We start from the raw sequence: 15,585 nt of genomic DNA, 5'->3' as shown, positions 1-15,585 counted from the left end.
ACTTATGAAGACATGTTACAAGAATTGAATTACAATCTATCAAAAACTGATTTTTTTTATTTGATTTGTGATCGAAGTTACCTGCTTAAATAGGGTAAAGTCGATCACCATTTTAAAATATTGCGGAGTAAAGTCGATCACTGTTTATGTTTTTAAAAAACAAATCAAGTGTATTACATATATTTTATTTGTTATAAGGGGTGTGAAAACAAAAATAATCTACAATTTATGCCTATAGCATTATATAGTGTATCATTTGTTACTGTGATCATACTATTCGATACAATTAGGCCTATAGGTCTCCATTGTACAAACGTGACTATGATTGCCAAGTTATAAAACATAAAAACACATTTTAATACTTTACATACCAACAAACAAAGATATAAGAATTCAAAATTTACATTGAAATACCACACTTCAATTATAATCTAAAATGCAATTCAACATTGCTTAGGTTTATATCAGATGTTATTTGAAATCTTCCTCTCCTCACGTCACTTTAGAAACTATGTTTTTCCCAGTCAGGTACAGAGGGGTGTACAAAATATGTTCCTTTGGCAGTGCTTCTCTTACGCAAGAAATTCACCATAATTTCGTCTTCCTCTTTCCCCACTATCCCATCAATATAAGCTGTACTATGACACTTTTCTGTTTATAAGTATTAGTTGGAGGTATTTCGGTGAACAATTTATTCTTCCTTCTGGTCCTATCTGCTTCGAGAGGTCGATGGCATGATCGACTTAACCCTACAAAGGTACAAGTTTTTTTTTAAATAATAAGTTTCAATACTAACATTTGCGAACTGCAAAACTATTATTTCAGGATACAATCTCAACGAAAAGTACTTACGTATACTTCCTGTCTCTTTCACTGCTCACGATAATTTAGAGTTTGTAAGACTTTGTTTTCATTTAAGAGAAAAAGTTGAGAATAACAATTTTCACTTCAACGGTAATTACACAGTGTTCCCATCGTTGGCATTCGCAGGCTTTTTGTTGTCCCTCTCGCTTACATTTGCAATGTCAGGCAATGACGTCAGCATAACAAAATTTTAACAAGTAACTCAGAAAATAAATAATTTTCAATAAAAATCCCAAATCATCGATTATACACCCACTGATTGACTTTACCCACTTCTACGGTACATCTGGTTAAAAATGTCAAATGTAATTAAAAACGTCTTGCACACGAGCACTTTGGCACACGCTCACATATGAACTAGCTTCTGTTTTTAATCTCTTAATCCTTCATTTCTTAATAACTTAATTACTCTTTTATCTCTATTCTAAGTAATAAATTCGGATTTGTCGCATAATTTCTGGATTTTGTGTTGTCCAAACAATGCGAGGAATTTGAACAGAAATTTCCAGTTAGAGAAGAACTGACTGGGAGATTATTTCCACATGGAAAAGCAAATAAGTAACCTTCTCTTCATCGCTCATTGTGACCCACAGTTTTACAAATCCGGCATAATGTGAGAACGGCAACAGTCCTCTCTCTCATCTTTTGCTTCATGTAGCAAGTCAGCGGAATGCTGGCTGGCATATTAGGATCTGCTCCAAACACTGGGTGTGTCGAAACTCTCTGCGCACGTACGTATGCTTTATCAGACCGCTACGCCGCGCTGTGGTCGTTGACTCATTGTGCGTAACAGAACGGCTTCCCTTCATAATAATACTCATAATAAATGACACGACTCTGATATTACAGATGTGCAGAATGATATGCGGAACGCTGGTACACAAGAATTACTATATCGGTGTTTAATTCAGTATCCTGTATTGTATTGTATTTACTAACATTCCATGGTATTCATACATTACTTTACAGCTAGAATATGGAACAAATCAAAAAAACTTAATACTATTATAAAGTCTTAATTTATAGTCTAGATGAAATATATATACAGACGAGATTTACAATATAGTCTACTAGTACAACACAAAGTTTTAGTATTACATGAAGTGTTATTGAATGTCATGAATTCACCTACAGAATAGAAGGCGTGAGAAATTAGGTACTTCTTTAATTCGGCCCTAAATAATCTTATGTTTTCAGTTTCATTTTTTATATCGATAGGGAGGCCAGCGAATAGGGATTATAAAGAATGGACACTGAGCGAATTTTCCTGTGTTTTATTTCTCTGTGCGCCAGCGTTTAGTTCCACTTTCAAGCGCTAGAGGTTAGTGTAATCGAGCATACACTAAGATAATAATTGAGTATAGAGTTGAAACACAGGATCAAACATCGCCTACCTTATTGCATAATCCAGTGACGCTTTGATTCAAATAAATTCAAGTTAACAGCTTTTCCATATTTCTCAGTGACAAACTAGTTGTAATAATAATTTTTTATATTTCAGATATAATAAATTACATTATAAAATAATGTAATATATTATAAAATTATGTATCAAATTCGTTTAATATTTGTATATAATATAATATAGGTATATGGTTTTATTTCTCATAGGAGTTTTGTTTTTCCATTTTCACTGCTATCAAATCATTACATATTTTAATTGTTGTTGGGTTCAACGTCTCAACTCTCATTATAAAGGAACTCTAGAGTCTAGACATTACAGTTAATGACGGATTTATTATTTTATGGATCCAATTTATTTTATTTGAGTACCTAATGTACCTAGATGTATTAATTGTATGTGTTATATTTCCGCTATGTCGACTGCTAGCTGGTGTGATGTCAGCGTCAACTCTAGGGAGAAAGCAGAATCTCACGCTTTAGCTGGCTTGAAGGTCATTGAAATCAGTCCGGCTACATCAAAGGTACCGACGCGAAGTGTCCATTCTTTATAATCCCTATTCGCTGGGGAGGCTATTAAAAATTTTTACTGCCATATAACGCACTCCTTTTTGATAGCACGATAGACTTGCCGATGGAGTATGAAAGTCATTTTTTTTTTTGACGTGTGTTTATGCTATGAACTGTTGAATTAGTTACAAAGTTTTCACTTTTACATACGAGGAAGACTATTAATGAAAAGATATACTGACAAGCCATGGGCATTATTTGTAGTTTCTTGAAAATAGTCCTACAAGATTCCCTAGATTTGGCACCTACTATTATTCTAATTACTCTTTTTTGCAATAGAAACATACTGTTACTATCTGTGGAATTTCCCCAGAATATTATTCCAAAACTCATTACCGAGTGGAAGTATGCAAAGTATATTGTTTTTAAGGTATTGATATTTACTATCTTTTGCATAGATCTAATAGCAAAACAAGCTGAATTTAGTTTGGGGGTAATTTCTTTAACATGATTTTTCCAATTTAACACATTATCGATTTTTAAGCCAAGAAATTTGGTTGTCGTTGTTTCTAATAGGGATCTGTTGTTAATTATTTCGCTAGAAATTTGCGAGGTTGAATTTACACAGGATTTAAATTGAATTATGTTAGTTTTGTCACAATTTAATACAATTTATAGAACCAGTCACATATTTTGAAGAGAATTTCCTCTGTTGAAGATTGGAATGTGTTGGAGTTATTGGCTGTAATTACTATACTTGTGTCATCTGCAAATAATATGGGATGACCTACATCTTTTATTAGGGGGGTAAGATCATTTATAAACACTAGAACTATAGTCCCGTCGCTCTAATTTCCGGCAGCCAATCGCGTTGCAGGTCGGCTACAATTAAACGTGTGCGTCTTGTGATTCGCTAAGGAAGACGTTATTCATTTCCTAAGGCTCGATAAATACTTAATATAATGCCCGCCATTTTGCCTCTTTCGTTGGCGTTCGCAGAAAGCACACGAGGACGTTATTTGCCGCTCAATTATTTGCTGAATTACAGTGCGTTTGATTTATTATCATAGGAGCTACGACATGATAATGTTTAACGGTGTGGCAAATAGATTCCTCGTATGGTAGCTCGGCAATGAAAGAACAAAAATGGCGAACGATACTACCTACCTAGACTTTATAGAGCCTTCACTTCCTAAGACGTAAGCAAAGAGGAGGAGTCACGCCGGGAATAACAGCGTCGCGACTATATAACGCGAGTCTTTCTTTTTAATGTGTTTTTCTGTGTAATACGACAGTATTTCATGTGGATGCGATATGTGTAAGTTGAATATCATTGTTAATTTCCAACGTTTTTTTACTGGTTGGAAGTATGGAATTCTAATAATAAAATAGTAAATTACCAAAGGTTTGGTGCGTATTTATTAAAATATTTTACGTCAGTATGTTACTAGGGAAATAGCATATCTTGACCAATCACAATTTTAGAGTTACAACACTATTTTAGTGAAAGTGCTATGTGTAGGTAAGCTTATATGCGATGATATGTGTGAGTGTGCGTGCGCATATGTGCACATATTTAAATGCGTACAAGCCAGTGTGTGTGTTCATAATACGTCTATGTATTTATATACATGACATTTGAAGAGTCCACTGCAAGAATGATGGATGTCATTTGGAATACATTTTGCAGGAGAAGCAATTGAAAGTTTGAAATGCTTAGCGCTCAAAGCTTAACTGTGATATTCCGATCATTACTGGACAATGACTATCAGTGTTAATGCCATGTAACTCTCTATGTACATTCTATATGTCTTAATCTATGCATTGAGAGTCTTGGTTCATTTTCGACAAGAAAGTGACATCCATCATTCTTGCGGTGGACTCTTCATTTATGTATTATGTAATGTATGTATTTTTATTAATAATCTTATTTATTATTGCAGTTATTACAATCAGCAAACTACGAAAATATGTTATTCGAAAGTAAGTTTCCATTTTGAAATGCTAATAAGTTTGTCAAATTTTTAGATTCCACAAAAATAAACACACCAATTTGTTCGTAAAGAAATGAGATTTTATTAAAACACGAAAAAATTAAATATGACCACCACCGTGTTGTTCAATAAGAAATAGTCTTTCTTCTGTGCTATAAACGGCATTAGTAAGCACATTCCTAGGGATGTTTTCAAGAACATCCTATACTGACTGTTTCAGATCCTCACGTGTAGTAGATATACTAAGAAATACATTTTCTTATTGGATAATCCCAAAACCAGTAGTCAGCTGGATGTATGTCTGGTGACCTAGAAGGCCAACTATTCGGAAAATGTCTACTAATTACACGATAACCAAATGTGTTGCGCAGTAGTGTTTTACATTATTGTGTATGTGAGATGGAGCGCCGTCTTGAAAGAAAACAATGTTTTCGATTTCATGATTCTGTAACGCTGGTATTGCAAAGTCTTGCAACATTTGAAAATATCGCTGCCCGGTTACCGTCACTGTTTTTGTTTGTCCATTTTCAATTTCTTCATAGAAATACGATCCTATTATGAAATGTGACGTAAATCTACACCAGATAGTAACCTTGATATCATGTAAAGGTGAAACCGTTGTAGAAATTATTAAAATTACTCTCCTACAGCCGTTCGTATTCTGAACAACGATTATTGTTTATACAAGCGTGATGCAGTTACCATAGCAACGAAACGCTCATCGATGAAAAAAAAAAAACCAAACCTTTTAAACAGTAATGGTACATATATGAAATCAAACTGCTGATATGTACAGAAGATATAGCTGTTTCAAAATGGGAACTTCTTTTGAATAACCTTATGCATAATAAATAGGTCTATAATAGGCTAAATTTAAAAACTATTTATATATCAAGCAAAACAGACATATGGAAGAGAAATATAAATTAAAGAATTTACCCCCGTATGAGAAAACGCTCAAAGTCGCAGTGTAGGTAAGCAGAAAGAAGAAAGATGTAATAAACAATTAATATAAGCAATAAAATAGCACAGATTACAAAAACAAAAGCCTACACGATAAAAAGCAACCACAATTGCAAAAGTTTATAACCAATATTCACAAGTATACAAAACTAATATTTATCAATTGGTTATCTAACGCTATGTTAAGTTTCCTTAATAATTTTTTAATTTTCAGTTTAAATTTAATCGTACTTTTGTTAGCTAAAACAGGGTACTGAGAAATTAATTTGTTGTGTAGTTTTAAACCATAGTTTAAGCCATGTTTCATACCATCAGCCGTTGAACTTTTAGGGTCGATTTCTAAAACGAGGTCTAGACCATGACCATGGCTTTAAACCGCATTTGGATTTATAAAACAAGGTCTTTTTCATTTTTCTGAGCCATGGCTCGAAACCGTGGTCTGAAGCAGAGACCACAGCTGGGTTAGGTTTAAAACCATGGCTTCATGTATACAAGATGGAGGAAGTAGATCAGCTGGATGACTATCAAAGGAAAATTTGTGACAACGAATATTGAATCCAGGATTAGAGTATGAGAGACAAGAATAATCCTTTTTTAACTATATAATGACGAAAATTTCGATTTTCGAAGGAATCAACGCAAAATTTAGCAAGAATGCTAAATAATAATCTGCAATGAAATGCAAGAGGTGGCGGGTTGATAATTTTTTTTAAACCTTCTTGTTGCTTTGAGGGGAGTAAAATATAATAATTTACATTAATCATGCCTTTATGCCTATAAGATGATATAACTTAGTCTTTCCAGTAGTTTTGGACATTTTATTTAATACTCGAAAATGATGTGGGCCTACAAGAATATGAAGAAAACGTGATTTTGTCTTCTTATTTTAAGTTTTATGCTACTGGGGCTTTCCACGTAGTATTATATGTGAAAATAGAACCACACTACATTTCAGTTTCTATTGAAATTGTAATCTAGTTAATATTTAGGTTAGGCCTATTCATCCTTAGAAGCGGGTTTTCAGGTAGTTAATGTTGGTAGTAGTTATGAACAAATGACAAACTACAACATAAACGTGTGCTAATTATTTGGGCAATATAATTCTGGTACCTAAAAATCCGTTCCCTATTAAATATTTAAATAATGTTAGTATTTAAACGCACGTATTATTTTCTGTAAATTAGTAAATATAACAATACCTTAACTGAGAAAAAAAGAATGTGACTTACTGCAATTCAATAAAAATATCAATCCTGATGTTCATTTCTTTCTAATATCGACTGTTTACAAGAATAATAGGAACAACTGGATAATACGCACGGCAGACTAATATCGATAGTCGACTCTACTCGCTGGCCACTAGTCACCGGGCCGTACCGAGCCGTATCAAACAAAATATAATCGAAATGGTGGTAGTCAAATTCGCGACTACATTCTTAAATAATTCACTCCATTAGTCAAGTTCAAGGTTTTATGTAGTACAACGGCGGTTTTTTGAATGCATTAAAAGAAAATGAAGATGTAATAAGATAATAAACTAGGTTATCACAAGGAAATTAACAGGAAAAAAGGTGTGTTTCACGGAATACAATTAAAATGACGGAAAGTAAATTTCCGGTTAATGTTCGCCAAAGCGTAAAGTACGTAATTATGACGGCGTTGCTGTTTTATTTCTGGCCTATAGAAAAATACCTAGCCTTTTACGAAAAAAAAAAAAAAAAAAAATTTAGGGACCATGAAATTATTCACCGCTTTCATTATAGGCCTATTATTTTTTAACAATATTACGAATCAAAAACTGTCATATTATATAATTTTAACTACTACATGGACGAATCAAATTAAGCTAACCTAACCTAACCTAACCAAAGCTAAGCTAACCTAACCAAAACTAATCTAGCCTAACCAAAGCTAATCTAACCTAACCTAAGCTAAGCTAATCTAAGCTAACCTAACAACATAACCTTCGTAAATGCAAGGCCTGTAACCGGAGCAAGAAGGGATCTCAATTATTTAATGTGCAAGTACACGCAAAAATAAATTCAAGTAAGGATCACGCTCCCACTGCATGAGAGGTCCGCGCATGCGCTACAGCAAAACTGTTTCTGTCCCGAGCCTCTCATCTAAGGCACTCGTCATAATTTACTCGCAATATTTACGCAAATACACATTGTCGCTAACAGTGGTGCTATCTCTCAATAATGTTCAGAACGAAGGAGGTAGACACAGAGAGAAAAAATTTCTCCCGCCAACTACGCCACACACCAACGTCATGTTCTTATGTTGGTGACATTGTGTATTTACTTAAATTTGGTGGTAAACGTAACGGCACGGTTCAAAGTGACCGTGCTAATTCTCCAGTATAGCGGAATAAAAATCGATTGTTAGCTGCGTTGCCATATATAAAACCCACGAACCTCGGTTTCTTCTCAAGCAGCGTCTCGACTTCGTTTTAGAAATCGCATAAGGATTCAGACCTCGATCACGGTTTAAAAGCCGAGGTTTGGAACCACGATTTCGTCCGTGTTTTAGAAATCGACCCTTAGATTCTGTGAAATTAAATATGTTCTTCTTGTATTATAATTATGCCAATATATAGTGAAATTTGTCTTGTTCTTACGATAGAAAGTTCTGTATGTATGTATCATTTTGATTAGAACTATGAAGATATTACAAATGCTCTTTTCTTGTTGGTAATTCTGTCACAATAACCCTGTATTCAACGTATTTTTCATGCTTTTTTTTAACTATAGCGTTTGGCCCATATTCATTATCCTGCTGTGTTTCTCAGTATCATAATCAACGTTGAGTTTCATATTTTCAAAACACCTGTTAGATACTACCGAAGAAAATTAAATTTATGCACTGGAACGCGTCACATAAATATAATATACGGACAACATGGCATTGTCGCCTTGATCATCACGTGTTATGTCACGTAGACTGTATTGCAAAACACACTGTGACCTCTAGAAGTGCTTTTATTCTTCCTGGGTTATAATCCTGCAGTTATGAATCGCCCACTACCTTCAGATTGACTGCCGTTCATACTCTGGGGATATATATAAGTCCCTAATGAGAACACATCTCGGCAAGCACTGCCTTCAACTGTCCGATTTTCCACTTGGAAAGACAGATCTGCGAACTTCCTGTGCGACACAGTATAGAGAAAACGTGAGGGAAATTTCTACCGTCACGTGAAAGGCAGACCATCGGTTTTTCTCCATAATTGATAAGACTGTATCATGGAACAGTACAGTCTGTATATCCTGGAGAAACAGAATCGGGAAGTCCTGAACGTTTAGCTTCTTGTATTTCTGTATTGTCTTGTCCGATTACTCTGGCATCGGCCGAACACCAGGATTTCTATCCTTTACAGCTTCTACCAGAATTTGAAGGACACCCCTTTGAAAGAGATGTTGCACGTCTGTCCTTATACTTACGTTAAAATCTTCTGATGTTTATGAAGGAACCAAATGCGTGTTAAAAAATTAAGTTTTTTACTGCAAACCCAATCTACCTTTCAAACTGTGGATTATATAACATTTTTCTGCTAAGAAATCTTACTAAAATATTTTTTTTCTGGGAAAAAATTAATTTCTCTAGAATTAATGTATTTAGATCAGACGTACGTCTCAATAGGGCCTTCTCGGAGCACTTCCTCCTCTCTCTCTCTCTCTTTTTAATGTAAGAGTGGAACAAGATGCGGGAGCAGTTCGTGTATCTCCGGATGACGTCATTGACCGCGATGTTTGAACAGACATCTGCAACCGCTACGATTTTGTCTCCATCTCCGAGGAAAGAATGTCCTTATTACTGCAAATGTATGAAGAAATAAACGCTTTCATAGGGAAAGTGGGAATCGCAAGTTTCAGTGGGTAACTGTTACCACTTTATTAATCTAAAATTGTTACCTGATTTGAATCAAGACCAGTGTAACAAATATAATGAAGTACTGAAGGACTTGAGAAAAGAATTTGAGAGGACATATCATAAGAATACGTGCCTTAACAATCAACAAGTTTAATTGTAATTTAATTATTATTATTTAATTGAATTTTATTTTATTAAATATAATATGAACTTAAAAAAAGAGAGATACCAAAAACCATTTACTAGAAATGAAGTATTCTGTTGTTTAGTCAACTGTCCGAAGACAGGTCTGAACCTCACATGTGATATCAACAAGGCATCACTTATAAGGCAACTAGGCCAGGAGATAATGGGATAGGGTAGCCAGTTCCTTGTGCTTAAATAATTACGTAACATGTATGGTTCTTCATGCTTTAGATGTCTTCTTTTTACTCATAATATATAGTTATAAAATATATTTATTATTATTATTATTATTATTACTGCAAACGACTTAAGAAATTTTACTCCTTCCGAAAACAACCGTCCATTTTGACAGTACAACTCAAAAGTGCCGCTTTGTGGAATTTCTCCCGCGACAGTTACAACTTAGTTCACTCATGGTTGTAACATGAATCAGCGATCGGCTATCTTCGGGTATTCCGCTTGTCTCTTCGGCTGACTACGCTATCTACACTTGCTCTGTTTAACAACTTTTATGCGTTGGCCTTGAGACGCCTGATTTAGATCAATGAATTTTGGGATAGAGTTAGAAATATCTGAAAGGCTTATTGTGAAAATATTACCTTTTGTTTAAACAAATTGTGACACCTCGTTCACGCATTAAAATCCAGATTTGTTTCTTTATTTTCTTTACCATTTTCTAAAATTCTCTTGAGTTTGAAATTCGCAGCAAATTGACCCTGTACCGCCACTGCCACTTAGATCATAACATTGGCAGATGTTAATACTGGTCAACTAGCTTATTCCCTGCATTTTAGTAAACATTTGTGGAGTATGCTACAGATGTGGGAAGGTTAGATTTATTCCTTTAAAAAATGTGAAAATCGGTCGAAATTCAGGAGTGTGGACGTGAAGTGGCAGATTATTGGGATATGGAAGAATGACTTGAGATAATATCTAACTCTATCCCAAAATTCACTGATATAAACACATCCATTGTGGAGTAATTAATTTTTTTCCTACAAAAAAAATGTAATTTTTCAATAAGTTTTCACAACAGAAAAATTGTTACATAATCCCCAGTTTCAAAGATAGAGATTGAGTTTGCAGTAAAAAAACTTCATTCCACAGGCATTTGGTTTCTTTATAAACATCAGGGGATTTCACATAAGTATAAAAAGACAGGAGAGCAACACCTCTTTCGAAGGGGTGTCCTTAATCTTCTGGTAGAACCTATTTATCGCCGTTCTCCATGGAACTAATCTTAATAAAAGTGGCAGAAGATTCCTAGAATGATATGTATGAATAAGTTAAAGATCATCATGATTGTCACATTATTTATTTGTATACTTTATGCTATGTTGTCCACACCTGTGGAGTATCGGTCAGCGCGTCTGGCCGCGAAACCAGGTGGCCCGGGTTCGGTTTCCGATCGGGGCAAGGTACCTGCTTGAGTTTTTTTCCGAGGTTCTCCCTCAACCCAACATAAGCAAATGCTGGGCAACTTTTCGGTGTGAAATCCGGATTCATTTCACCGGCATTATCACCTTCATCTTATTCAGACGCTAGATAATCTAAGATGTTGATAAAGCGTCGTAAAATAACCTACTAAAATAATAATAATAATAATAATAATAATAATAATAATAATAATAATAATAATAATAATTTATGGTACGGTATGTTGCGGGTTGCGTCGGCGTGTTCCTGCTAAGGAGGAAGATGCGCGTAGCGTATTAAGCCTCATTCACAATGAAAATTAAACATAACGTAAGCGTTAACTTAAGAATATAAACGTTACGGTAAAATCAAGAAATCATACCATCATTCACGACGGGAACATAAACATAACAGCAAACATACTTGGTAACCATGGAAACATAACAACGACGCCATTTCCTCATATTCTGTCGTATATTTCAGCGCTCCACGATTGTGTTCTGTTTGCAAATCACGTAAGCATAAGCATGAAAGTTTGGAGTTCGCAAACTTTCATGTTAACGTCTTACGGTAATGTTTATGTCAATGTTTATGTGAATCATTGTGAATGATCCCATTTGGTAGCCTGGGCGCAAACTTCTGTGTTTATGTTACTGTTATGTTTAATTTTCATTGTGAATGGGCCTTAACAGAAAATAAAGTAACGGACATTTTTCCCGAATAGGTGCCCACTTAAACGTTTCACTTTTAAACAGAAAAGGATGCTGATGTACGATAATTGCACCGGCAATAATTCTGAATTATTGGGGAAGTGATGCAGTAGTGACAGAGGAAACTGAGCTTCTCTGTAACGAATTGCCTCAGTTCTATAATTGCCCTTTTCACTTGATTCTGCGGAATTTTATCTTCGACACTAGCCTTAAATCCTGCCACTTTAGCCGTTGGATTAACGGTGCGCGTGCGGGAATTCGATCCACGATATCCTTGAGATAGGACGTCTTAATTATATTCCTTCGCTACCCTCACGTTGTACACATTTGGCTCTTTTCTGCCTACTACAAAAGCTCTGACGTCAGTATGTCAAGAAAATGACAATTCATTATGTGGTAATGATCGCAAGAAAATTGTAATCATTTTAATGTTGGTAGTAACGTAAATATTTGTCAGTCCTGTTTACTTTGTTTTCTGTGATGTGTTGATAGAGGTGGAACTTGTATTCAGATAATTTCCTTTTCATTAACACGTATAAAAATCAGCAGCCTGCAACGTGATACGTGTCCATCGCTCACTCAATAATAGTTACTTGTAAGTTAGGTATACTTTCGTTTAAGTATGCTTTTATTAGGCTTCATTTATATTTAGGCTCACTTTTACATTTATTTTATTTCTGTTATTGTATTACTGACTAGCTGTACTCTTTGTAATGTTATTTTAGGAACTATATTGTAAGTAGGCCTATATCACCGCGGACCCAATTTGCAGTTTGAATAAATACAGACATACAACAACAAATTCCACAATTTGGGACATCTGGCCGAAATCTACGGCTGACCACTAGGATCCAGAATACAAAGCAGAGTTTAAATGAAAAATACAATATGATTGCGGAGAGAATACGGAACAATGATAAATTTAAAAATAAAGTACAATTTGAGTTCGGAGAAACATGAGATGAAAATACATTGAAGAGTAATGAGATGAAGTGAAAAAAAAAATTACATCCTATTATACAAGTGATTGTGTAAAATGGATAATGAATCTCTGAATACCATTAGACAAATTTTGTTAATGTCCTCATTAGAAAATTTAAGAGAAAGGAGAATGGTTTTGGTGAACTTAAATGAAGTTCCTCTAGCGCCAAAAAGAAGTCCTTTCACTTCCCATGTATTAATATTCATTTTGTATCTCTCACTGAAGTGAGGAATACATGGGTTGTAAATAGACTTCTTTTCATCGTTAACGTTGTTGGCTTGTTGATCATCCTTCTCAAAACGGACAGTGGGGTCAAGAATGAGGCTTCTTTGATTCCGGCGATCGATGGCTATAATGTCTGCTCTTCTCGTTGACCCATTCTCTATAATTCTATACTATACAAGCTTAACCGTAAGTAGTGTCAATTTCAGGGGGTTATTCTTTGAGATATTTCAAAAAAAAAGTTTAATAGGTACGCTTTTCCTCGTTTTTGCTTTCTTTTCGATTGTTTGATATGAAATATTTCATAGCGCGTTTTAGGAAAGCCATGGGTTTCATTCCCAATATGCTCTGTCAGTTTAAGAGAGCAGTGTATTGTGATAATAAATGTTTGAAATAATTTTAGTTTTGTCCTTCAAATTTGGATATATTTGTTCCGAACAAATATAATATCGTTAAATTCCTTTTAGACAGTCGTTTCATAGCGACAACTTTTCGATTCTCATTTTAGTATCGAAAAATTATTGATTTCCGCATCCATATATTAGCGTGCTTAAATAATAATATGCGTTACAAGAGCGGTATGTTGAAGTTTTTATGTTCGAGGAACAGTTTGAAAAAGCGAAACGCAGTTGAGTTGAATTTCTAATTAGTTGCAATGAAATCTCCATCTTGGTTTCTGTTCAATGACGGCAAATTTGCAAAACAAAAATATCTATCTTCAACATTGTTGCTTTAAAATGTTTTCTGTGTTTACTATACTCCACCAGGCCGTGATATACGTCTCTTCCCCCCCCCAGTCTATGATGAGTCTGGAATCTTGTTGATTTTTTCACGGCTTCTTTAATGTTACTTACATCACGAATGCAGTAACTTTAGTGGAGTTGTAGAGAGTACTTAATTTTTGCAAATATTTAAAAAGAATAATTAAGAGTGCAATTTAGGTGAAATTGCAGTGGTAAGTTTCCAATTTATAATTATTACTATATTGAACGTCTCTAAAAATAATATGTTAAAAGCCTAAAGCAGTAAAATCAATATGTCACTTAAGCGGTAAGAAGAGGGAAATTGCTGTGTGTGTTAGGTTGGGAATACTGAATGTGACTTTCCGCGGATTGGTTTTGTGCGGAAACCTAGCAAATACGCACGATCCCACACAAAATAAATTTCCATACCTAAAAGTACTTTTAAGCACGCAAATTAGAAATACTGAAAACATGAATTCCAACTATTTTTCATTTATTCCTAACAATCGCCATAGCCTACTACATATCCTAAGGCAGTGAAATCTATCTCTTTCCATACGAATGTAGGAACACTTTTTCGTCTTTAACATGGAAGTTCGACATTGCGATAGAACGAATGAACAATTTTATTATCTTTAAAATATAAATATAATAGGGATTCTCGAGCGATTCTCTAAAAAAAACCTTGTATGAAACACGTGTGAAACTAGCTTTTCAACCACTGGTCGATTGTCGGTGAACAATCGTTATTAAAGCTTAAAACGCTATCATTTTGCAACTTATTGCACAAATAGGCAGTGGTGACATTCAAAAACTTCAACAACCAGTTCTCTCATGTATACCTATGTTAAACATACACGGTATATGTTCATGTTAATTGCAAATATTATCTAGAAATAATTTAACAAGCGGTGCGAACCGGTCGAATTGCAGAACGAAAAGTTACATTTGTTTGGATTAAATTTCTGCACGTTTAAAGGACAAAACTAAAATTCTTTCAGTGATTCATTTATGATAATGCTGCTCTCTTAAATAGACTGAGCGTAATACGAGTGTTATTGGGAATTAAATCAGTGGCTCTCCCAAAACACGCTGTGATATTTTTCATATAAAACTATTTTTATCTCGAAAAGCAAGCAAAAACGAGCAAAACTGAATAAAACTTTTTAGTTTGAAATATCTCAAAGAATAGCCCTCTGAAATCAATGGCATTAGTTACGGTTCACCCTGTATATTGCCGTGTCTGTGGCTCAGTGCTAGCGCGTTAGTGTCCCATTCAGACGGCCTGGTTCGATCCTCGGCCAGGTCGTGACGGAATATGTAGTAGACAAAACAGGCTTTTCAGAGGGTTTTTCTTTGTATGCTGTTGCTTCCCTCTGCAATTGCATAAGCACTCTCCACTTTTTCATTTCATCTCATCTGCAGTAGAAATTGAGTTGAGATGAAGTCTTGGGATAGTACGGGTTTCCGATATATATACACTCAGGGACAAAAAAAACCGGACACTTTAATATTTGCTGGTATTTTGCAAAACATTATCTTCTCATACAATATTATGGTAGCCATCTGTTGTTATGGAGACATGTATACATTGTTGATTGTTTTTTGTTTTATAAACAAGCCATTACAACCAAATATTCCAATTTTGCTTTCGGAGTCTCAGCTATAACAATTTTTTCTCAACCATTTTGTGCTTCATTATCGTTATCATTTGTTATTTC

At 34.7% G+C, this 15,585-nt stretch overlaps 1 protein-coding gene across 13 annotated transcripts in view; it reads left to right on the top strand.

Moving 5' to 3' along the window:
- The window catches only part of LOC138700306 (CUGBP Elav-like family member 2), a 1,672,689-nt gene that overhangs the window by 1,303,488 nt on the left and 353,616 nt on the right, over positions 1-15,585 (top strand). The window lies entirely within an intron of this gene.

Source organism: Periplaneta americana, chromosome 5, assembly GCF_040183065.1.
Source record: "Periplaneta americana isolate PAMFEO1 chromosome 5, P.americana_PAMFEO1_priV1, whole genome shotgun sequence".
Lineage (NCBI taxonomy): Eukaryota > Metazoa > Arthropoda > Insecta > Blattodea > Blattidae > Periplaneta > Periplaneta americana.
Note: the sequence above shows the minus strand (reverse complement) of the source record. Positions and strands in the feature narration are given on the sequence as shown.